The following is a 23905-nucleotide window of genomic DNA, read 5'->3' on the forward strand; positions in this document are numbered from 1 at the left end:
ATAGTGTGTATGTGCATAAGATTAAGGTTTTAAATTTGGGAAAAAATTATACTTGCCCCCTCAAATTGAATATTTGCCCCAAAAAAAATAAAATAAAATGGTTATCTAGTTCTTTCCTGTAGTATGTGGTCCTTCCTAGAAAATGGGTAAATTGAATTTTACCCATTTACTTTACAGATTCCTAAGTACTTTTTTGTATCAACTTATTTGTGATCAACTTGTTTAAATTTTTTAAAATAGTCAAATAACTGTTGGTTTTTTTTATTAAAAAAAAAAAAAAAAACAACTGTGTTTGACTCTTTAGTTTTACTGTTAGGATCCAAAGTTTAAAAAAATTAAATCTTTGTGGTTTGGATGTTGTCATGTTTGACTACATCTAAATGATTTGATTCCTTTTTTGTTTGGGTTTTTTTCTTAAAAATATACTCGGAAATACTAGTTAGCTTTTAGTTATAATAAGTATGATTTTGATTTGACTTATAGGTGACGGAAAAACCAGCTACAATATGTGACTTTTCAATTATAAATATTGTTAAAATTAGGCACCGAAACAAAATGTGAAAATGGCTTCTTCTTTTTTTAATGAATCTTAGATTTTGTACATTGAAATTAAAATCGCAACAAAGCATATCTCAAAATTCAAAACTAGATAATTTTTGGGATTTAAAATATATAACATTGAGTTCCATTTTAATATGCTTTGAGTATAAATATATTTGGAAAAAATTGTTTTTCATATTATTTCTTTTACTAAATAGATATTAGTTTACATTTTTTCATATATTAATATAGTTTTGGGTATTTGTATACATCTTGTTATTGAAAGGTGACAAATTTTTTTGTTTCAAAGCTTTGGCCCTCCAAAGAGAAAATCTTGGTTCTGTCCCCGTGAAGATATATATATATATATATATATATATATATATATATATATATATTTATAGGACCTAAACTAAACTTGACAAAAAAAAAATTCAGATATAAAATATTTTATATGTAAAATATTTTCAAATATTTGGTGTGACATATAAAATTTTTTTAACACAAACAACCAATACAAGTGAATCAAGTAGAGTGACCAGGCCGCCAGCTTCAATGACCAAACCATCAACATTAGCCACTAGACCTGCGGTTGGACCAGCGACCACTAGATGGCACCAGGGGGAGAGTCATGGTTAACGGAAAATATTTTCAGGTTTAACCAATTTTTACAATAAAACAAACACGACAAATTGATGAAAATATTTTTCATAAAATATTTTACAATAAAACAAACGAAGCATTAATAACGTGGAGGAGCAAATTTTCTTGGGACTTTATTTGAGAGTGAGATCCATTAGTTAGTATAAGGACTAGGGTTTGTAGCAATTTTTTAAAATTGCTAATGGAAAAGAGAATAATGATTATTTTCATTTAAAATGAATCCATTCCATGATACAATTGAATTTTATAATTTTAGAAGCGTAAAGACTACCACGTAACTTAAGTATGTACACACACTACGCAGCACACTACAGATCCAAAAGATATCTTAACATTGAAATTGACAAGATAAGGACTTTGAAACGAAAAAAGATTTTATTCCTGGAAAATATCCTAATCTGAAAAATCTTCTTACGAGAAGCTTTGTAGGCAACACTATCCTAGTGCATGTAACACTTTTCCTTGCTTTTTAGATGAATTATTGTCAAGATTTTTGGGGGAAAAAAAAGAAGACACATTTCCAGTGGTATTTCATCATGTGGAGCGATATATGCACGACTTATCATCTTTTCATTTGTGTGTGAAAGCTAGCTTGTGCTTATATTACATAATGTGCATATGTGTGAAACAGTTAGTTTTACGTTCGTACCTGCAGATGCTGCAGCAATTACATCATTCCCAGAATCCTTTGTGAGGAGAGAAAGTCTTGTGCTATAGTTATGATTCACAGTATAGAAGTCTGAGAGCGCCATGGACAGGTACCTCTCTGCCACTCTTCCAACCGGGGACTTCAAATCAAGAACTACTCCAACTGGTATCAACTCATTTGCCATCATCAAAGGCTCATAACCGCAAAGGCTGAGACTGAGCAAAAGAAAGGATAGGAATTTAGAAAGGAGGGGCTTCTGGTTTGTCATTGTCATGCTAACCTTTGCTAATTGCTAGCTGGAGTGGACGTCACGTTAATTGTATTAACTTATAGACATATGGCTTAGGTTCCATTGGAATGTTGGGGCTGCTTACATCACGTACACAAATGAGTCCAAAAAGTATAACTTAAGTGAATACGCTAGATCTGTTAAGATAGTGATACATGTCCAAAAGTGGTATAATATTTTTTAAAAAAAATAACTGATTTATTTAAAGAATTGTATAATATTTTCACAATAAATCTTACGCAACTTATTTGTTTGGCACAGCGGGCAATTCCTTGACTACAATTTTTACTTGAAAGTCCATTAAGTAGGTTCAAAGAATCAAAAACCAAAACAACCAGACATATATGTATTTGTTTTACCTTCGTTTTTCCATTTCTGACTTTTCAGTTCGTTTTGATATGACCCTATTTAACTAGTCATTTTCAGAAGAAATACCGACAGACTAATGCCTCGTGTTGCTGAATGTCTTAATGAAGCTTCATATTAGTAATCAATATCACTGTAACTGATTTGGATAGACATGCATGGGCCATGCTCTAGATGAATGCAAGTATAATAAGTTATAATAACTTTGAAACCTACATGGGGTTCTTAATCTATGACTTGAACAAGCTAGGAAGAATCCAATTAATCATATTCTTGACTTTTCTCACTCTTGGATTTCTTAACGGATTGGCCAACCCCATGCTAAAACATCAATTCCCATGAAAGCCAGGCTTGACCAAGGCACAGGCTGAAACCAATGGCTTTCCTTTAGACTAGTATCTCTAGCTAGTCAATTTAACCACCTACTGGCTTACTGCCCAAGAGTCAAGACCTCACCTAGAATTAGAGCATTCCCGTTGCAAACACCTCTTTTGAATGGTCAGGTAGACTTTGTCAAATTCCATTTGTACCAAAACTCCAAAATTTTGCCATAGTTTCAAACGGAATTGTCTCGGCATTACTTCTTGATGAACCAATTAGTTGAACTTGAATGGTTGAACCCCCTCAACAGATATTTTTGATACAATAACCCGTGGCTCTTCCCACATGCAACATGGCGCGATGTTATTGGACAATCTATACCATGTCAGCACTATTTTATAAAATAGGGAAGGAACGGGATCTAGACTAAATTCACAGAAAAGGTCAAATTCCCCTCTAACCATACCGGTTGGGCTTTTTGGGTTGGGCTCAATACTCTTCTCACTTCATCGAACATGTTCATGGCCCTTATCTTTTCTAAATCACACAATGGAGTAGTGGCAACGTTGTTTCATCTCCTCACGGATTGGGCTCATGGGTCTTATTTTCTCCACATCATGATTTAACCTATGGCCTATGCTTCATTTTGTGGAACGGGGTTAAACTTGCATCTTGCTGTGTCATCACAAATTGGTAACACTGCCCACATTATTGCCAATCTCATTTTATGGGCTCACGGCCCACCTTCCTCACAGCTCACGGATTGGGCTGGAAGCCCATATTTTTTCTCCTCAAGGGATCAAGACTCAAGGCTCACATTGTTTCTCTTGTCTCTTCATGGAAGGTTTCCCTATAAAATTGGTCCATTTAGTTTTATTTCCATATAAGACTAGGCTTATCTCAAGTTATATTACGTATTCAGCAAAAAAAAAAAAAAAAATCTCAAGTTATATTATATATATATAGATATATATATATATATATATATATATATATATATATATTGTCGAGCATGCATGCTCATGCGTGCTACTTGATTTACTGTGTCAAAATTTTCTTCTTAAAAAAAAAAAAAAAAAAAAAAGGTCTAAATTTTTTCATTCATTTATAAATCTATATTAATAATTTATAATTAAATTATTGTTTATATACCAATAATTGCACAGCCCAGTGGCACCTTTCCCCTTCTGGCTTTCCCTCCCATTTATGGTGGATTTGATAAAGTTGATATTATATTATTTTAGTGAATTATATATATGATTTTTATTACGAGATGGATCATATAAATTACCAATAAGTTAAAAATAATAATTTGATATCTTGAGACTTATTTACAAATTTAGAAAATCTAATCTCAAATCTATATAAATACACATTTCGTGTGTGTATATATCTAATTAAGCTTTATATTTGTAAATTTATTAATGAACATATTATTATGTTTGAGCATAATTCGACTATTATCAAGCTTAAATCTAGGTTTAAATTTGATTTTTTTTATTAAACAAATAAACATAAACAAGTTTTACTAAAGGAAGTAGATCTATTTGCAAACCATTGGAAAATCCAAGTAAATGGCCTCACCCTCATGAGACATATTGGACCCAATTTTAGCAAAGTTGGATAAAATAAAAATTCAAATCCGAAAAAATAAAAATTGTGAACCAGAAATTAATATAAAACGACGCGGTTTCTATAAAAACAAAAAAAAAAACTATGAAAAGTCTAAAACCCTTCTCTCTCTCTCTCTCTCTCTCTCTCTCTCTCTCTCAAATTTCAAACTTGGCAGCCATGTTGAGGACCAAAGTTCAGAGGATTATGACCCAAACCAATGTAAGCTCATTCCTATACTTTCATTTCTCAGTATTTTTTTTTTCCTATGTGTAAATGCTGAAGTGGTTCATTTATTCTTTTTAGGGCAGATTCTTCTCAAGGAAGACAACATAACTTTGATGATATATTCGTAAGTTTATTGAAACCGCAACCATCTCTCTCTCTCTCTCTCATGATTTCTTCTCTTAACAATTATAGTGGAAAGTGATGATGATTCCAGTAATTGTGTAAATTGGCATCATGTTGCATTTTCAATCAAATGGAGGTCTCTAGCATCTTTGTTCACTGGCTATGTTAGATGCATCATGGACATTTAAGTATGATTTATGAAACTTATAAATGATTTTCTATTCATTGAATAGATACATTGTCACTGTAACTCTCATTCATAGTTTGGTTGGTGTAATATTCGAATGGCACAAGAAAGATTTGATTGAATCGTGAACAGGAAATTAACCCGATGAATCATCAAATTTGGAAGCAATTGATGGGAATATGTACGAAATTCCCAGACCTGTGAGATGCAAAAATAGAGAAAAATATATGCCAAAGAAAAATAATCACACACAAGACAGTATTTACGTGGTTCGGTAATTTGCCTACGTCCACGGAGTTGCAGGGATTTTACTATTCTCAAGGAAAAATACAAAGTGCAACAAGACAGTTTTTTCTCTCTCAAAAACGACATCAAAACCTTAGTTTCCAAAACAACAGTTTTTACATCTTACGCACAGAATTCATAATAGGCTACAAAAACAGACCAAAAAAAATTTCCCAGGTGCAACGGCCCGAGCCGTAGCACTTATGGACAAATCTCAAAAAATCTCCTATTAAAAACAACAACAATATTGTTTCAGGCCGGGTCATAATCCGGATAAAAAACAATTAGGCTCCACAAAGCCCAATAGTAATGACAAGCACCAAAGTACAGAGGATCCTAACCCAAACTCATTGTAAGCTCGTTTCTTTCCTTTCCCATCTTAATGTTGTTTCTATGTTCACTCACTCTCTCTCGTTTTGTTGAAGTATGTGGCAGAGGGTCGGGTAATATATTTTTGCCAGACCACTAGAGTACAACAGTCATCACTGTTTGTTTGTAAAGATAGTAAAGATATCTCATCATGTTCTTAAGACTTGACTATATTCGGAACTGCAATAAACTTTTGTTGAAAAAGGGAAAAAAAAAAACTCTTATTTCAAATAGGCATAAAATTTTGTTGACTTGGGTCCAATCTGCCAATCAACTGAGAGGATGTTCACTTAGAGTGTGATTGGCATTATTTTCAACTTTTAGCTTTTAACTTTTATATTTTTTTAATACATCATTTTTTTTCCACATCTTCTCACTTTTTTTCACTTTTTTCAAAGTATAGGTATATTTTAACATACTTTCACTAAAAAGTTTTCTACAAAAAGTTAAATAAGTTATTCACAAACGAACCCTTAGTGCAACCACATTGTACAAGATATAATTATGATATAATTTAGATATGACTTTATGTAATATTAATTTTGATAACACTAATTAAATAACTTATTATTCTTTAGTTTCAAAATTCTTATATTGTATACCAAATGTCTTCAAATTTTACAAGGAAGGAAATTTTGTGTTTCAATAGAATTTAGTCACAACTTATGTAAATTTATATTACTTTTAGTTAATAGTAACACATTGAGGGTGTGAATTTAAAAATTTTAAGAAGTTTGTAACTTTAATTAAAATTTTCAATATATAGGGTTTATTTTTATTTTTATTTTTTTTTTTTTGAGAAACCATATAGGGTTTAATTTTGAATTACCCTAAATTATAGAGAATTATGCAATTCATCTAAGTCTTTAATAAGGTTAAACAGTTGGTGCAATGAAAATGCAAATGTTTGACATGGAGAAAAGATAATCATTTAGCACAACCATAGTTTATAATAGCATTTTGGTGTGATGCACGAATTAATAAAATTCATATGTAAAGTAAAGATATTCTTCTTTAAAAAACGGTAAAGAAAGATTGAAAATATTAGTGGAATTTTAAAATAAATAAAAAGTTACCCGTAAGTTATTTGACAAAAGCCTATTATGTAACATTGATTTTTTTTTTTTTTTTTTTATCAATCTAAAAATTATGGTAGCTGAATAAAAAAAAATTTAATTTCTTTTAAAATTTTAATGCACAAACATTTCTTAAGGTTTGTAGAAATAGCATTCCACCTCAAACCTTAAGGAAAATTATACTCCCCTTAAGGTTTAAAGAAGTTAACAAATTAGACATTCGTTAATAATAATAGCAAAATATTCCAAATTTTAAAAAGATTCTCTCAACCAAACCCTAATCATAGTTAGTGAATTTGGTTTTTAGTTGAGTATAGTTCTTTGTCACCAAATTGTGTTTAGGCTTTGGTCAAGAGTATAATTTCAAAATTCAGAATATTTTGTTATTGTTATTTATAAAAGAACTAATATATTAATTCCCACAAATCTAAAGGGAGAGAACGTCATTTTTCCTTTTTCTTATGGGAGATTTTTCGATTAATTCCCACAAATCTTAAGGGAGAGGATACCCACAAATATTAAGGGAGAGGATGGTCAACATAAAAGAACAAAGGGAAGTTAGGAATTTTTTTTTTTTTCCAACTCATTTAAGGTTATTATCAAACATAGGAAAATGAGATAGTTTTGTAGAAAACATTTTTATGAAAATGACTCATTTTCTAGAAAATATTATTGCTAAAACAAACAGAGCTAGATCTAAATCCTTGTGGAGGATTCTGAATAGAATCTAGAGTAGAATAGAAGGGAATTCAAACCATGACCAAAAAAAAAAAAATGTAATCTCTTCTTGCAAAAAGAAGATAGTTAATCAATGTAATTGTGATTGATAAGACTGATATATTTTATTATATTGCATATGATATTTTTACATAATTTTTAGGTAATAAATTATGAACCAAGCTTAGGGGAATGAGTTCATCTTAAAGATTTAGGCAGAAAGCCATGTCTATGATGAATTGGGCACATCCTACATAGATGCATCACCATGCCTTGAACTTGAAGAAAGATTTCCGTTGTCATCATGTATAACCACATCATTTGATCCTTCAGTGGAATTCCTCGTGTGATTTTGCATATCATCAATACCAGGTGAAGGTTCAAAAACGTCAGGACTTGCTACAACATGTACCCTTGATTCTTCTCCCTTAAAGGTATATGAAGAGAGATCTTTTAGGTCAAAATGTTTTGCCATTTTAACTAATTTGGACCAACAAGAGTCAGCAGGATTGTCATCGCTCAAAACAGGCCAATATGAGTAAAAGAACTTAAACACATAAACCAAGAGTGAGACCAAAGAAGAGATTCCGGCAATGATGAAGAGGCCCCCAAAGCTATCCACACCAAGACTAGGACTATGTGAAGAGATTGTAGTACTTTGATCTTCACAAGTAGTTTGACTTGAAAAGTACTTCTTCTCATATTCTAGGCTTTTATGTTTATCTTGAGTGACATTCAAGATTGCCCTCAAAATGTAAGGGACCAAAGGAGATCCTCTTCGAAAGGCCTGAAGAAACGTGATATAAAATTATATTATTTAAAAAAAAAAAGATAGAATAATACACCAATAGAGGCCATTACTAAAAAAGTTGTTGCTTGTTGGTCTTATCGCATTCTTATTGCATTCGTAAACTTGAAAGGATAATAGGGGTGTATTTTTTGGGGGTGAGCCAGAGAGAGAGAGAGAGACTCACAAAGCCAAATCCACCAATTTTGTAGATGGGCCCAACCATAGTGTACCTTGAGCAATACTTTGCAAGGTAGAGCTTGATATAGGGGATTTCATTAAAAATAGCTGCAACCCCATCATTGTATGTTCCCCTCAACAGTGCTTCATGATACTCCTCTAGGGTCTCATACGCCTTTAAGTTGGACTCATTAAAACCTAATTGATCTATTAGGAGCTCCTTAACAAAGGACTCCTTTAGATATCCAACATAATAACCCTTCTTTATAATCTCTTTTACATCAACACACATAGGTTGCAATCTTTGTACTGTTAACATTGAGGTTAAGTTTGCTGTATAACTTTGAGTCAAGATGAGTACCACAAAAATCCATACAATCAACACAAATCTTGACCAATTATTTACCACTCTCTCCCCTATTATCATTAAATTATTATTAATATACACATGCATAAAGAATATTCATGTATTTAAATTGGGGAGAGAGAGAGAGAGAGAGAGAGAGAGAGAGAGAGAATTACTTTGAGCAAAAGCAAGTGTTGAGAAGGAGAACCAGAAAATCAAGCCAAGTTGTTGCTTTGGAGGGCCTCTAAAATCATTGTTTACACGGTGTTCAAGAGTCCATATTACCAAACTTGTAAAGATGAATGCTACACCAGTTGTTAACCATAGATTAATGCTTAGTGGCTTTAAGAAAATCCACAAGTTTTTGCTCTCATCATCTTTCTCCAAAACCAACATCAACACACCCGATTCCATATAAGGTAAAGTGAAATCAACATACAGCGAGCGCCTAGCTACAATTGTTATGTCTCCAACAACTGCATCGTACTTTGCATTTAGAGAAAGAGAGAGTTATCTATTATCTACTTTGAAAAATGTTAAATGAAGTAATTAATTAACACGCACTTAAAATGAATAAAAACCAACTATCCAACTTTAAGTGTTCTCCTTTAGACTTCACTTATCATAGCTTACTACATGTTTTTATTTATTTTTTCTTTATAAAGTAAAAAAAGTTTAAAATAGAAAAATAAAATAACAGTTAGTAGGATAGCAGATTTTTATTCATCTAGTCATTAGCCAAAAAAAACCCACCAGAGTATTAATTTCCCCAAGAAGTTGATCGTATGTCCCGTTACTTTGCCTCGTTTCATTCGCGTAAGGAATATACTCGTAAGTAAGGTGGAAGGGTAATGCGCGAAGCACATCCTCAAACACATCAATGGAGAACCCAGATACGATAACAGAATCCCATTCCACTTTCACGAAATCTAAAAAACCTTCTTTCAGTACTGGAACCCCAATCCTTGACTTTGTCGGCTGCTCTGGTGTGTCTCCTGGCCAAATAGGGTGTTTTAGTTTGTCCTTTGAAATTTGATTTTTTGAGAGATTTTCATTTAAAGTTAAGTTTGTCTCTCGGGTCCAATGTCCAATAATCCTCTCTGTTCTTCCTATCACATTGAATGGTTCAAAGGCTGAAGGCTCCAACTGCCCCTTAACCAAATCAAAATTTCCGCTTAGGACTTGAAATTTCGTAGTTAGAATTGTGTTGCGAAGCCTTGAACCCATTTCAAAAATTCCTAGAGCTGCAAGATCGACATTATTGTTGCTAGCATTTTGCTTCAAGAAGCTAGAATGCACTATGCAGCCAGCCTTCTCCACTGCAATAGCCAATGCCCAAACTGTATCATATGCCCATAATCCAAAGAAGTTTAAGCTAGTAGTACTCTTGCTCTTTATTTTGATTGAGGTTAAGTTTCTCTTCCATTTTCTTTCAAAATCTTTTAGATGTATAGACGGCGGTATGTATGGCCTTATTCCCAATACCCCTTGCATTGAGTCCATAACCTTTGAGCCCATAGGATCTAGCAAAGATGATAAACCTGTTGTGAGGATCCATGCATACCCTTCGCTCATCATATCTGCCTCTTTTGCACGTACAAAGAGCTTTGAGCCAAGTGAAGCAGTCATGTGCACAAGAAATATTCTTGCATGATTTTCCTTTAACTTGTTAAGCTCTTTGATGATTTCGGTATTATTAGACGATGGATGAATGACACTTCTGTAAGGCACCCTAGTGTCAATCTCTTGTAAAGCATCCAACAAATATGGAATTAAACCATTGCCATAATCTGTGTCTTCATAAATAAGGACAATTTCCCGCCAACCAAAAGTATCAACAATGTTTGCTATGGCTTTAACCTGTACGCAGTCGTCTTGAGTTGTTCGTATGAAGAACTGGTTTTGGGATGGAGAAAGAGAAGGACTTGTGGCTGAAAAGGAAATGATGGGAACCTGAGTTTTGCGTCCAAGTTCTATCACAAACTTAGCTTGTGCTGACCATTGAGGTCCTATAATGGCCTGCACTTCTTCATTCTTCATTAAATCCAGTGCTGGATTTCATTGCAACAGTAAATTACTTAGAAATTTGAAATTTTACTGGCAATGTTCAAAACAACTCCTATTAACAACAACACTTCTATTAACAACAACAGTACACTGATAATAAACTTTATCAGTACATTCTGGAAAATATTAACATGTTGAAACTATACACTAGCATATTTTATCAATGTTTAATTTGGTCCATGACTGTTAGGACCAAGGGCTTGCCTATCACACCAAAAGCTATAGCTGATGGTAAGAATGGCAGCCCAGCACCAATAAGTTGACTGGAACTTGGCCCAACTTGACCTCTGTCTCTAGTAGGATGTTAGACTTGGCCCATTAGGCCTCTGCCTAATAATCCCACTCCCAACACTTGCACATGTGCAACAGGGAGCCGAACTTGTGACCTACTATGATACCAAATGTCTGACCTAAGTTATGTTACTCTATCTCAAAATCAATTGGTAATGTGGAAAATATACTCAAAATCTTTTATGGCATTTGACATAGTGCCCTGTTGGCCTGTTTTTAGAGCAAATGTAGGGAGTTGAATTATAATGCCCCAACAATAACTTATAAAAATAATAAGAGAAAAACGAATATGTAGAAACGAGAGTTTTAACAAAAGGAAAAACAACAAAAGAACTTAATTACATAATAAATTTAAAATTTTATATTAATCAAATTCTTTTTGCAGTAATTCATTATACTATATAAAGTAAGGAGATAATTACATAATAAATTGAAAAGATTATATTAATCAAAATAACAAAATTGACATAAGTTTCACTTGGTATATAGTCAACTACTAAAAATGATACACATGTGAAAAAGCCCTTAATATATATATGACAAAACTTATGTATAGTACCTTAGGTGCTATTCCTTAGGTTTTCTTCTTAAAATTCTGTCATGTGGCTGCTTAACTAAAAAATACACTTTTATCTAATGAGAAAAAATCACATGGAAAAAATTTTGAGAAGTGAATCTAAGGAATAACACCTAAGTACTATACTTGAGTATTGTGAAAAATTGTAAAATAATCTATTTACATAAAGTCAAAGAGTAGAGAAGAGAAAATATGATACAAGAAATTTATGTAGTTCGACACTATGTTTACAACCATGAGAGGTGACAGAATAAAGTTTCATTATAATTTTGAAGATTACAACAATAGCTTAAAGACACTCTCACAAATCCAAATCCCAAATACACTTTTAATTTTCTAACAAATAAATAGAAATCACTCTATTATATTTAGACAAAAGTTACAAAACACTCTAACTTCCTATCTTTGGTGTGCACGCACAGAAGGAGCTCTTTGCTATCGCTATCTCAGTAGAAGCTCTCTTGCATCTTCTCTCAAAAACACCATCTATTTATAGTTAGATGTTCAGCCGAAATGTCAATAGTTTCAGCACATGGAACTTAATAATTCAAAGAGGATAGTAAGCATTTATTGCCAATGAGTGATCCATTTCCGCTACAAAAGATGAAAACAAACTTTCGATTTCATGTCAGAATGTTGTTCTTGCTTTTTTGACAATTCATGCAAGACAGGAACATCATTTAATGTTGGCTTGTAATATCAAGCCTCCGAAACTAACTGTGAGTTTGGATTCACATCCACGGTCACGTTTTATATTATAGCACATTTTTAGCTTTTTTTTTTTTTTTCCTGGACGCACGTTTGGCACTGTTAATTATCCATGAACAGTGATTTTAGGCTTATGAACAGTAAAAAAACAGAGTAAACAGTAACTTTTTACACATTAAAAAATTATTTTGCTACAGTATTTTCAGTTTTCAATTTCAGCAAAAATAAGTTGTATCCAAACAGACCCTAAAATTCAACCCATTCTGACACTAAGTCATAGATAAACATAAAACAATGATAAATTTACTATCTTTTAATGAATTTTTACATTTAAATGTCACTTAGTATTTATTTTCCAAATTCGTATAAAATACTGTTCCTTTTTTTCTTTATTTTCCAATTCAAGTCTTAACTTTGCAATGCGCTCCATTCATAAAGAGGTTATCACAGCTACAAAACTAATACTTTACAATATGCCAATAGTTTATTGTAAAAAGGTGAAGGTGAAGGGACAAAACTAGCTATTTCTAGACTCCTTTTCCAAAAAAAGAAAAGAAAAAAAAGAAGCTATTTCTAGACTAAGGGAACCCCTAAGATTTTTTATTTTATATAAATAAATAAAAAAATAGTGTGTATGTGCATAAGATTAAGCTTTTAAATTTGGGGAAAAATTATACTTGGCCCCCTCAAATTGAATATTTCCCCACAAAAAAAAAAAAATGGTTATCCAGTTCATTCTTGTAGTATGTGGTCCTTCCTAGAACAAACATCCCATTTACTTATTTGTCAACTTATTTAATTTTTTTTAAATATTCAAACAATTTTTGGTTTTTTTTTTTTTTTAAATAGTTGTGTTTGACTCTTTAGTTTTTCCTGTTAGGATCCAAAGTTTAAAAAATTAAATCTTTGGGGTTTGGATGTTGTCATGTTTGACTACATCTAAATGATTTGATTCCATTTTTGTTTGGGTTTTTTTCTTAAAAATATACTCGGAAACACTAGTTAGTTTTTAGTTATAATATGTGACTTTTCCAATCATAAATGTTGTCAAAATTAGGCGTTGCAACAAAATGTGAAAATGGAATTTTTTAATGAACTCTTAGATTTTGTACATTGAGATTAAAATCGCAACAAAGCTTATCTCAAAATTCAAACTAGATAATTTTGGGGATTTAAAATAACATTGAGTTCCATTTTAATATGTTATTGAGTTTAAATATATTAGGAAACAATTATTTTTCATATTTTTTTCTTTTACCAATTGAATAGATATTAGTTGTATTTGTGTTAGAACCCATTTCTCTCTCCCTTATGTGTGTGTTTGTTTGTTTCTAAATAAATAAAGGTAACTGTCCCACATTGTTTAAAAGAGTGTGTTGTGTATAGTATAACTTGCCCTACCTTTTCTTAAAAATTACCATGACTTTTAAGTGGAGTTGTGATATGTCTTTATGTTAATTGTTAAAACTCATTTCCCTCTCCCTTGTATATATGTTTTTTTCTTCCAAAAAAAAAGGTAATTGTCCCACATTATTTAAGAGAATGTGTTGTGTGTAGTATAATTTGCCCTACCCTCTCTTAAAAGTTACCATAACTTTTGAATGGAGTTCTGGTGTGTACTGTCTTTGTCTTTGAACTCTTTTCCTTCTCCCTTGTGTGTGTGTGTTTGTTTCTAAAAAAAAAAAAAAAGAATAGATATTAGTTTACATTTTTCATATATTAATACAGTTTTGAGTATTTGTATATATCTTGTTATTAAAAGGTGATTTTTTTTGTTTTTGTTTTTTCGTTTCAAGCTTTGGCCCTCCAAAGAGAAAATCTTGGTTCTGTCCTTGTGAAGATGTATATTTATAGGACCTAAACTGAACTTGACTATAAATGTTCAAAAATTTGTATGTTATAATTCGTTTGTTTCACTATAAAATATTTTCTATGTAAAATATTCTCAGTTAAATATTTTCAAGTATTTGGTGGCACATATAAAAATTTTTTATACACAAACCACCAAAACCGGTAGCTTAGGTACAGTGATCAAGCCACCAGCTTCAACGAACAAACCGTCAACACCAGCCATTAGACCAACGGCTAGACCAGCGACCACTAGATGGGGTGGGGGGCGGGGGGGGGGGGGTTTAGTAATAAAATATTTTACCAAAAAACAAATGGAGCATTAGTATCATGGAGGAGCAAATTTTCTTGGTGCTTTATTTGAGAGTGAGATACATTTGTTTAATTTTGTTACTATAAGGACAAGAGTTTGCAGTCATTTTCTAAAGTTGCTAATGGAAAAGAAAATAATGATAGTTATTTTCACTTAAAATGAATCCATTCCATGATACATTTAAATTTTATAATTTTAAAAGCGTAAAGACTACCAAGTAACATAAGTATGTACTATGTACACACACTACACAATAGTACACTATAGATCCAAAAGATAGAATCTTAACACTAAAATTGACAAGATAAGGATTTTGAAACGAAAAAAGATTTTATTCCTGGAAAATATCCTTATCATAAAAATCTTCTTATGAGAACCTTTGTAGGCCACACTATCCTAGTGTATTGCAACACTTTTCCTTGCTTTTTAGATGAATTATTGTCAAGATTTTTGGGGGGGAAAAAAACACATTTCCAATGGTATTTCATCACGTGGAGCGATATATACACAACTTATCATGTTTTCATTTGTGTGTGAGAGCTAGCTTGTGCTTATATTATATAATGTGCATATATATATGAAACATTAAGTTTTACGTCCGTACCTGTAGATGCTGCAGCAATTACATCATTCCCAGAATCCTTTGTGAGGATAGAAAGTCTTGTGCTATAGTTATGATTCACAGCATAGAAGTCTGAGAGCGCCATGGACATGTACCTCTCTACCACTCTTCCAACTGGGGACTTCAAATCAAGAACTACTCCAACTGGTATCAACTCATTTGCCATCACCAAAGGCTCATAACCACAAAGGTTGAGGAATTTAGAAAGTAGGGGCTTCTGGTTTGTCATTGTCATGGACATTATCAAGCTAACCTTTGCTAATTGCTAGATGGAGAGGACTACGCATTAACTATATTAACTTATACACATATGGCTTACATTCCATGTGGAATTTTGGGGCAGCTTACATCACACAAATGGGCCCAAAGTACTATATGTTTGGAAACAGCATCATTCCCATAAATGTTTGATATTGACTTTGGTTATTAGGCTCAAAACGAGGAAAATACTTTGTTCCATATGCTAAAACCATAACTTATTCACTTGATAAGTCGTAAATTATGGAGTTATGGACCTACATAGACCCACTACTTTACTTTACTATTCACAACTTATCACGTGAACAAGTTGTGACAAAAGTTGTATTCTTAGCATTTTTCAATTTCATAACAATACTATGAGCTCTTACCATATTGTGAGTGGGCCCCACACTAGGCTCCAACCATAGGGCTCACTCTTATGTGATAGCTCGAAGCATTGTAACTACCTATGAATTAACCATTGTAATGGACATTGTCAAGCTAACCTTTGCTAATTGCTAGATGGAGAGGACTACACGTTAATTGTATTAACTTATAAACATATGGCTTACTTTCCATGTGGAATTTTGGAGCAGCTTACATATGTGCTTGGATCCAGAGGAACTTGCGTCTGCGTTTTTAGCGATTTTTTTTTTTTTTTTTGCACGTGTTTCAGCTTTAGGGGACAAAGTGACAGTTCACACACTATTCATGCACTGTTTACGTATTGTTCATGCATTGTTCATGAGACCCACAACCACTTTATTCAGAAAAAAAAAATTTTAAATGGGCCCAAAGTACTATATGTTTGGAAACAACATCATTCCCATAAATGTTTGATATTGACTTTGGTTATTAGGCTCAAAACGAGGAAAATACTTTGTTCCATATGCTAAAACCATAACTTATTCACTTGATAAGTCGTAAATTATGGAGTTGTGGACCTACATAAACCCACTGCTTTACTTTACTATTCACAACTTATCACGTGAACAAGTTGTGACAAAAGTTGTATTCTTAGCATTTTTCAATTTCATAACAATACTATGAGCTCTTACCATATTGTGAGTGGGCCCCACACTAGGCTCCAACCATAGGGCTCACTCTTATGTGATAGCTCGAAGCATTGTAACTACCTATGAATTAACCATTGTAATGGACATTGTCAAGCTAACCTTTGCTAATTGCTAGATGGAGAGGACTACACGTTAATTGTATTAACTTATAAACATATGGCTTACTTTCCATGTGGAATTTTGGAGCAGCTTACATATGTGTTTGGATCCAGAGGAACTCGCGTCTGCGTTTTTAGAGATTTTTTTTTTTTTTGGCACGTGTTTCAGCTTTAGGGGACAAAGTGACTGTTCACACACTGTTCATGCACTGTTCACGTAGTGTTCATGCACTGTTCACGTACTGTTCATGCATTGTTCATAGGACCCACAACCACTTTATTCAGAAAAAAAATTTTAAAATAGGTCCCACAACTCTATTCACTTATTTAAAAATTATTTTACTATAATGTTTTTAGTTTTCAACAAATAAGTTGTATTCAAACGGACCATACATCACACAAATGGGCCCAATAAGTACTATATGTTTGGAAACAGCGTCATTGCCATAAATGTTGATATTGACTTTGGTTATTAGACTCAAAATGAGGAAAATAGTTAGATAATTTCATTGGAGTAATGCTAAGACCACAACTTGTTCAGATGGTAAGTCGCAAGTCGTGGAGTTGTAGACCTACTTAAACTCACTACTTTTACTTTACAATTCATAACTTGCCACGTAAACAAGTTGTGGCAAAAGTTGTATTCCTAGCATTTTCCAATTCCATAGCAGTACTCTGAGCTCTTACCATATTGTGGGTCGGCCCCGCACATGGGTCCAGGCTCACTCTTATGTGATATCTCGAAGTGTTGCAAATACCTATGACAAAATTTTGAGAAGCGAACTTAAGCAACAATACCTAAGTATTGTAAAAAATTGTATAATAATCTATTTACATAAAGTTAAAGAGTAGAAAAGAGAAAATATGACATAAGGAATTTACATGGTTCAGCACTATGTCTACATCCATGGGAGGCAACAGAATAAAGTTTCATTATAATTTTGGAGATTACAACAATAGTTTAAAGACACTCTCACAAATCCAAACCCCAAATGCACCTTTGGTTCTCTCACAAATAAATAGAGAACACCAACTGTATTTAGACAAAAGTTACAAGACACTCTAGCTTCCTATCTCTTGTACACACGCACAGAAGAATCTCTTTGCTGTCTCTATCTCAATAGAAGCTCTCTTGCATATTCTTTCAAAAACACCATCTATTTATAGCTAGATGTTCGGCCGAAATGTAAATAGTTTCAGCACATGAAACTTAATAATTCGAAGAAGATGGTAAGCATTTATTGCCGATGAGTGATCCATTTCGGCTACAAAAGATGGAAGCAAACTTTGGATTTCATGTCAGAATGTTGCTCTTGCTTTTTGACAATTCATGGAAGACAGCAACATTATTTAATGTTGGCTTGTAATATCAAGCCTCCGACACTAAAATTCAAGCCATTCCAACACTAAGTCATAGATAAACATAAAACAATTATTAATATACTATCTTTTAATGAATTTTTATATTTAAATATCACTTAGTATTTAAAATGAGAATAAATTAGGTCTGGAACTGGCGTAAAATCAGTGTTTTACGCTAGCCAATAAGACCATGCCACGTCACTATTTCAGCAAAAGCCAAAAACACCTTACCGCAGACAATAACAGCACTCTTAAATCCCAAATCACAAACGCTGATCAGACCAACATGAATAATCTCCTTTGCAGCTCTGCTTCCTCTTGCCTGAACCTCCACCCCACCACACAACGACACACGCTGCCACACAAGTCACCAGATTCGTTTATGGAGCTTGTAAACGTGTCGGAGCTACCGTGAGCCTGGGATGCACGGACGTGGCTCCCAGGCCGGCGCACCCGCGTCCGACGCGGCGGGACGCGGCAACGCGGGAGGGACGCCGCAGACCGCGCGTCCGTCCCGCGTCGTGCCGCGTCTCGCCACGTGGCAGATCCCGATTCGGGCCGACGCGGCCAAAGTCGGCGCCGACGCGGCCGAAATCAGCGCCGACGCGGCCGAAATCGGGCCGACTCGGTCCGTATCGGCCGTATCGGCCTGTATCGGCCGAAACGGCCGAGTCAGGCCGAAATTCAAAAAAAAAAAAAAAAAAAAAAGGTGCAAACGCACCGTTTGACTTAAGGGGTCTTAACCTAAATACCCAGACCCCTTAAGTCACTCACACTTCATCCAAATTTCAGAATCTCACTCTGTCCCTCATCTCCTTCTCTGTGTGCTACTGTGCTTCACTGTTTCGTCCCTCATCTTTGTGTGCTCCGTCCATAGTGATTGCTGTGTGCACACTGCACTGCTTCAGCCTTTAGGTGTGCTCTCTCTGCTCTTTTCTTGAATTTTTATTCTTTGTTCTTTACTATTTCTCTCTTTCAAATTGCTTAGAAATAAATTTGTGAATCTGAAAATTTATGTGCTTGACTGCTTGCTGTGTTTTTTTGCTTGTTTTTTCAATTCTTGTGGGAGTTAAAGGGTTTTGTTAACCTATGATTTGTGATTTGTGGTTTGTGGGAGTTAGGGTTCTGTGTTTTTTTTGCTGTGAACCTGGTTGCTGTGTTTTTTTTACTGTGAACTGGGGTTGATTTATCATTAATTTATTTAGTTAATAGTTATTATTTGTAGGTTATTTGTGGGGAGTTAAAGGGTTTTTTTGGTTTTGTGGTTTTGTGTTTTTTTGCTGTGAAGTTCACAGTGTGAACCTGGCTGCTGTGTTTTGTTGCTGTGAACTTGGTTTGATTTATCATTAATTTGTAGGTTAAATTGAATCTATTCAATTTACAATGGACGAAGTTAATAGCACAGAAAGTTCACAAGACGTGTCAAATGCTAAATCCCCTCTTTGGCAGTATGTGACTAAGGTAGAAAAACCAGCTGGTGCATCTGTGAAATCTGGTGGAAACACATATTTTAAGTGCAACTATTGTGATATAGTTTTTATGGGATCCTATTCTAGGGTTAAGGCTCATTTATTACAAATTTCTGGCAAAGGTATTAGAGCATGCCGTAATGTGTCAAAGAGCCATAGGTTGGAAATGCAGCGAATGCATGATCAAGTTGAGGCTAATAAGTTAGAGCAAGAACAGAGAAGTCATATTCCCTTACCCCCACCTCCCCCAGGCCGTGGGATACCTATTTCCCCATTTCGGAGACAAGAAGGGAGTGATAGTAGTCATAGTACAAATCCGGTTGATGCTAAGAGGAGGAAGGTGACTATGAATACTACTTTGGAGAAAGCATTTCATAATAATGCTAGACATGATTTAGATAGTAGAATTGCTAGGATGTTTTACACCGGTGGGCTTCCGTTTAACTTTGCAAGGAACCCACATTATCGTAGTTCCTATGCATTTGCTGCTACTCATAGCATTCCGGGTTATCTTCCTCTTGGATACAATGCTTTGAGAACAACACTTTTGCAAAAGGAAAGAGCTCATGTTGAAAGACTCTTGAAACCAATTAAGGACTCTTGGCTTGAAAATGGTGTAAGTATAGTTTCTGATGGATGGTCAGATCCACAAATGAGGCCTCTTATTAATATAATGGTTGTATCAGATGGGGGTCCAGTGTTTATAAAGGCAATTGATGGGTCAGGTGAGTTCAAATATAAGCATTACATTGCTGGGGTGTTGAAGGATGCTATAAAAGAGATTGGACATGAAAAAGTTGTCCAAGTCATCACTGATAATGCAAATGTGATGAAGGCTGCTGGAGCTCTTATTGAGGGTGAGTATTCTAAAATATTTTAGACACCTTGTGTTGTCCACACTCTCAATCTAGTTTTGAAGAATATTTGTGCAATAAAAAACACTGAAAAGAATGAAATTACATATGAGGAATGTAGTTGGATTACACGTGTTGCTGATGATGCATCCTTCATACGTGTTTTTATCATGAACCATTCTATGAGGTTGGCAATGTTTAATGAATTTTGTCCATTAAAATTGCTCCAAGTTGCTGATACTAGATTTGCTTCGGTGGTTGTAACGTTGAAAAGGTTGAAATTGATAAAAAGATGCCTTCAAGCCATGGCTATTAGTGACCAATGGGCTTCTTATAGGGAGGATGACGTTGGAAAAGCTCAAAAGGTGAAAGATATGATTCTTAGTGATCTTTGGTGGGATAATATTGATTATATCCTTGAATTCACGGCACCCATTTATGATATGCTACGAATAGCCGACACAGATAAGCCTTGTCTTCATCTTGTGTATGAGATGTGGGATTCCATGATAGAGAATGTGAAAGCAGTGATATATCGGCATGAAGGCTTGGAAGAGGATCAATATAGCTCATTTTGGGTTGTGGTGTATGATATACTCATTGATCGGTGGACTAAAAATTCTACACCACTACATTGCTTGGCTCATTCCTTAAATCCTAAGTAAGTACATTTATTATCTATTTTCCTTAGTTTACCCTTTTAGTAAAACATACGTTTGATCTATATTTGTTTTTTAATCTTTAACTAGGTATTACTCCATTGAATGGATTTCGGAGAATCCAAAACGTATCCCTCCACATCGGAATCATGAAATTTCTATGGAAAGAAGCAAGTGTTTGGAGCGATACTTTGAAGATGAGAATGACTTAACGGTGGTGAAGTATGAGTTTGCTAAATTTTCAAGAGGGAGGTTTCCTTCACCAAGTGCCTTGACGGATAGGTGGACCTTACTACCTTTGGTTTGGTGGCAATACCATGGCTCCGCATTTCCAACTCTTCAAACCCTTGCCCTTAAACTTCTTGGACAACCTTGCTCATCCTCATGTGCTGAGAGAAATTGGAGCACGTACAAATTCATTCATTCCTTAAAAAGAAACAAAATGGCTCCTGCACGCGTTGAGGATTTGGTATATGTGCATTCTAATCTTTGACTCTTGTCAAGGCGCAATGAAGAGTACATACATACCGCAACAAAGATGTGGGATATTGCAGGAGACTCTTGGAATGAGAGCGACATGCATGGAGGAGCTGGAATTCTTGAGAATGCAGCTCTTACACTTGATGAGCCAGAGTTGGAGGCTATAGTTATTGGGAATGTTAACACTAGTGCTACTACTAGTGAAAGTGAAGTTCGAAGTGAAGCCATTGATCTTGAGGATGGTGATATTTGTGTTTGATTGTCTTGTTGATTATCTTTTATTTTGTTTTAGTTTCAAACTTATGAGTTGTATTCTAATTTCCAAACATCATGGAATGTTTTAGTTTCAATCTTGTGGATTATATTTAATTTATGAACATCATGTTTTAGTTGTTATCTACTATTGCTCTTAAATTTGGTATTTGTTTATATAATGTGAAAAAGTAAAAGTATGCTTAGCAATATATTAAACATATATTATAAAAATATTTTTAATAATTTTTTAATCGCCGAGTCCTACCGCACCCGCACCCACCTTTTTCAAAAATTGCCGAGTCCTGCACCCGCACCCGCACCCGCACCCGAGTCCCGAAACGCACCCGTGCTTCATAGCCGTGAGCATGGTTTCACAATTTCAAGGTTTGTTTTTCATGATTTGCCCTTTTTCCCAATTTGGATTTCGAATTATTGATGGTTTGGATATTTTTTGGGACGTTAATAACTTGATTTGTTATGGGTTTTCTGTATTTTGGTATCTTGAGCGGGAGACAAGCGGTGACTACACAACAAAGACAGTGGAATGGATGGAGCTCCAGAAGCGAATGTGGATCTATGAACTGGGTTCTTTCATCTTTGTCACCATTTTTGTTGGTTTTTGCTGGAAACATAACCCCAGTGGACCATAGGTGGAACTAGCATGGTCTTGGTGGGGACAACTTTCGTGGGTTGTGTAGAGATTTGCGTCCTTGTCCAGTGAGTCTCTTGCATTAATTGGAGTGGGAAAGGTAAGGCATGGGCTCGACTCAATGCTAACCGGCCTTGCCCTTTGGATGTGGTGTGGGGGCACCTTGATCTGTTACAAACTAAGTTCTCTCTCGAGTCTTAGAAATGGTATAATTTTTTTTTTTTACCTTGATATCGTGAAACCATGCTCACGGCGGCTTCGGACACTGGTTTTAAAAGAACTGAAGATGTGAATAAACAAGAAGGAAAGTACTTCAAAAAGCAAAGACACATTGGCAGATTTGATTTTTACATGATTGGAATTTTTTTTTAAAAAAAGTTTGCAAAGAAATACCGGTTTTATTGAAATAATGACGTGGTGGGGTTTCATTGGTTGGCGTAAAACACTGGTTTTACGCCAGTTCGGTACACAATTTATTCTCATTCAAAATTAATGACTTTTTATTTTCCAAATTCGTATAAAATACTGTTCGTTTTTTTCTTTATTTTCCGATTCAAGTCTTAGCTTTGCAATGCACTTCATTCATAAAGAGGTTACCACAACTACAAAACTAATGCTTTACAATATGCCAATAATTTATTGTAAAAAGGTGAAGGTGAAGGGACAAAACTATTTCTAGACTCCTTTTCCAAAAAGAAAAAAACTATTTCTAGACTAAGGGAACCCCTAAGATTTTTTATTATATATATATATATATATATATATATATATATAAATAGTGTGTATGTGCATAAGATTAAGATTTTAAATTTGGGATTATACTTGGCCCTCTCAAATTGAATATTTCCCCCAAAAAAAAAAAATAAAATGGTTATCTAGTTCATTCCTGTAGTATGTGGTCCTTCCTAAAACAAACATCCCATTTACTTAACATATTCCTAATTTTTTTTTTATCAACTTATTTTTCAACTTATTTAATTTTTTAAAATATTCAAATAATTGTTGGTTTTGTTAAAAAACAATTGTGTTTGACTTTTTAGTTTTTCCTGTTAGGATCTAAAGTTTAAAATATTAAATCTTTGGGGTTTGGATGTTGTCATGTTTGACTACATCTAAATGATTTGATTCCTTTTTTTTTTTTTTCCTTAAAAATATACTCAGAAACACTAGTTAGTTTTTAGTTATAATAAGTAACTTTTCCAATCATAAATGTTGTCAAAATTAGGCGCTGCAACAAAATGTGAAAATGGCATTTTTTAATGAACTCTTAGATTTTGTACATTGAAATTAAAATCACAACAAAGCTTATCTCAAAATCAAAACTAGATAATTTTTGGGATTTAAAATAACAATGACTTCCATTTTAATGTGTTATTGAGTTTAAATATATTAGAAAAAAATTATTTTTCATATTTTTTCTTTTACCGATCGAATAGATATTAGTTGTCTTTGTGTTCGAACCCATTTCTCTTTCCCTTATGTTTGTGTTTATTTCTAAAAAAAGAAAAAGAAAAAAAAGGTAGTTGTCCAACATTGCTTAAGAGAATGTGTTGTGTGTAGTATAACTTATCATACCCTCCCTTAAAAGTTATCATGACTT

General features: G+C 33.9%; 1 protein-coding gene and 1 long non-coding RNA gene across 7 annotated transcripts in view; one reads left to right on the forward strand and one right to left on the reverse strand.

Moving 5' to 3' along the window:
* Nucleotides 1–10791, forward strand: part of LOC126715752 (uncharacterized) — a 61051-nt gene extending 50260 nt beyond the window's left edge. Inside the window, exon 2 of the long non-coding RNA XR_007651911.1 lies at nt 10744–10791. This is a non-coding gene — a long non-coding RNA (uncharacterized LOC126715752). The remainder of the gene's footprint in view (nt 1–10743) is intronic.
* Nucleotides 1–23905, reverse strand: part of LOC126715750 (glutamate receptor 2.7-like) — a 107027-nt gene that overhangs the window by 53275 nt on the left and 29847 nt on the right. The gene's annotated exons all lie outside the window — the stretch shown is intronic.

This window comes from Quercus robur, chromosome 2, assembly GCF_932294415.1.
Source record: "Quercus robur chromosome 2, dhQueRobu3.1, whole genome shotgun sequence".
Classification (NCBI taxonomy): domain Eukaryota; kingdom Viridiplantae; phylum Streptophyta; class Magnoliopsida; order Fagales; family Fagaceae; genus Quercus; species Quercus robur.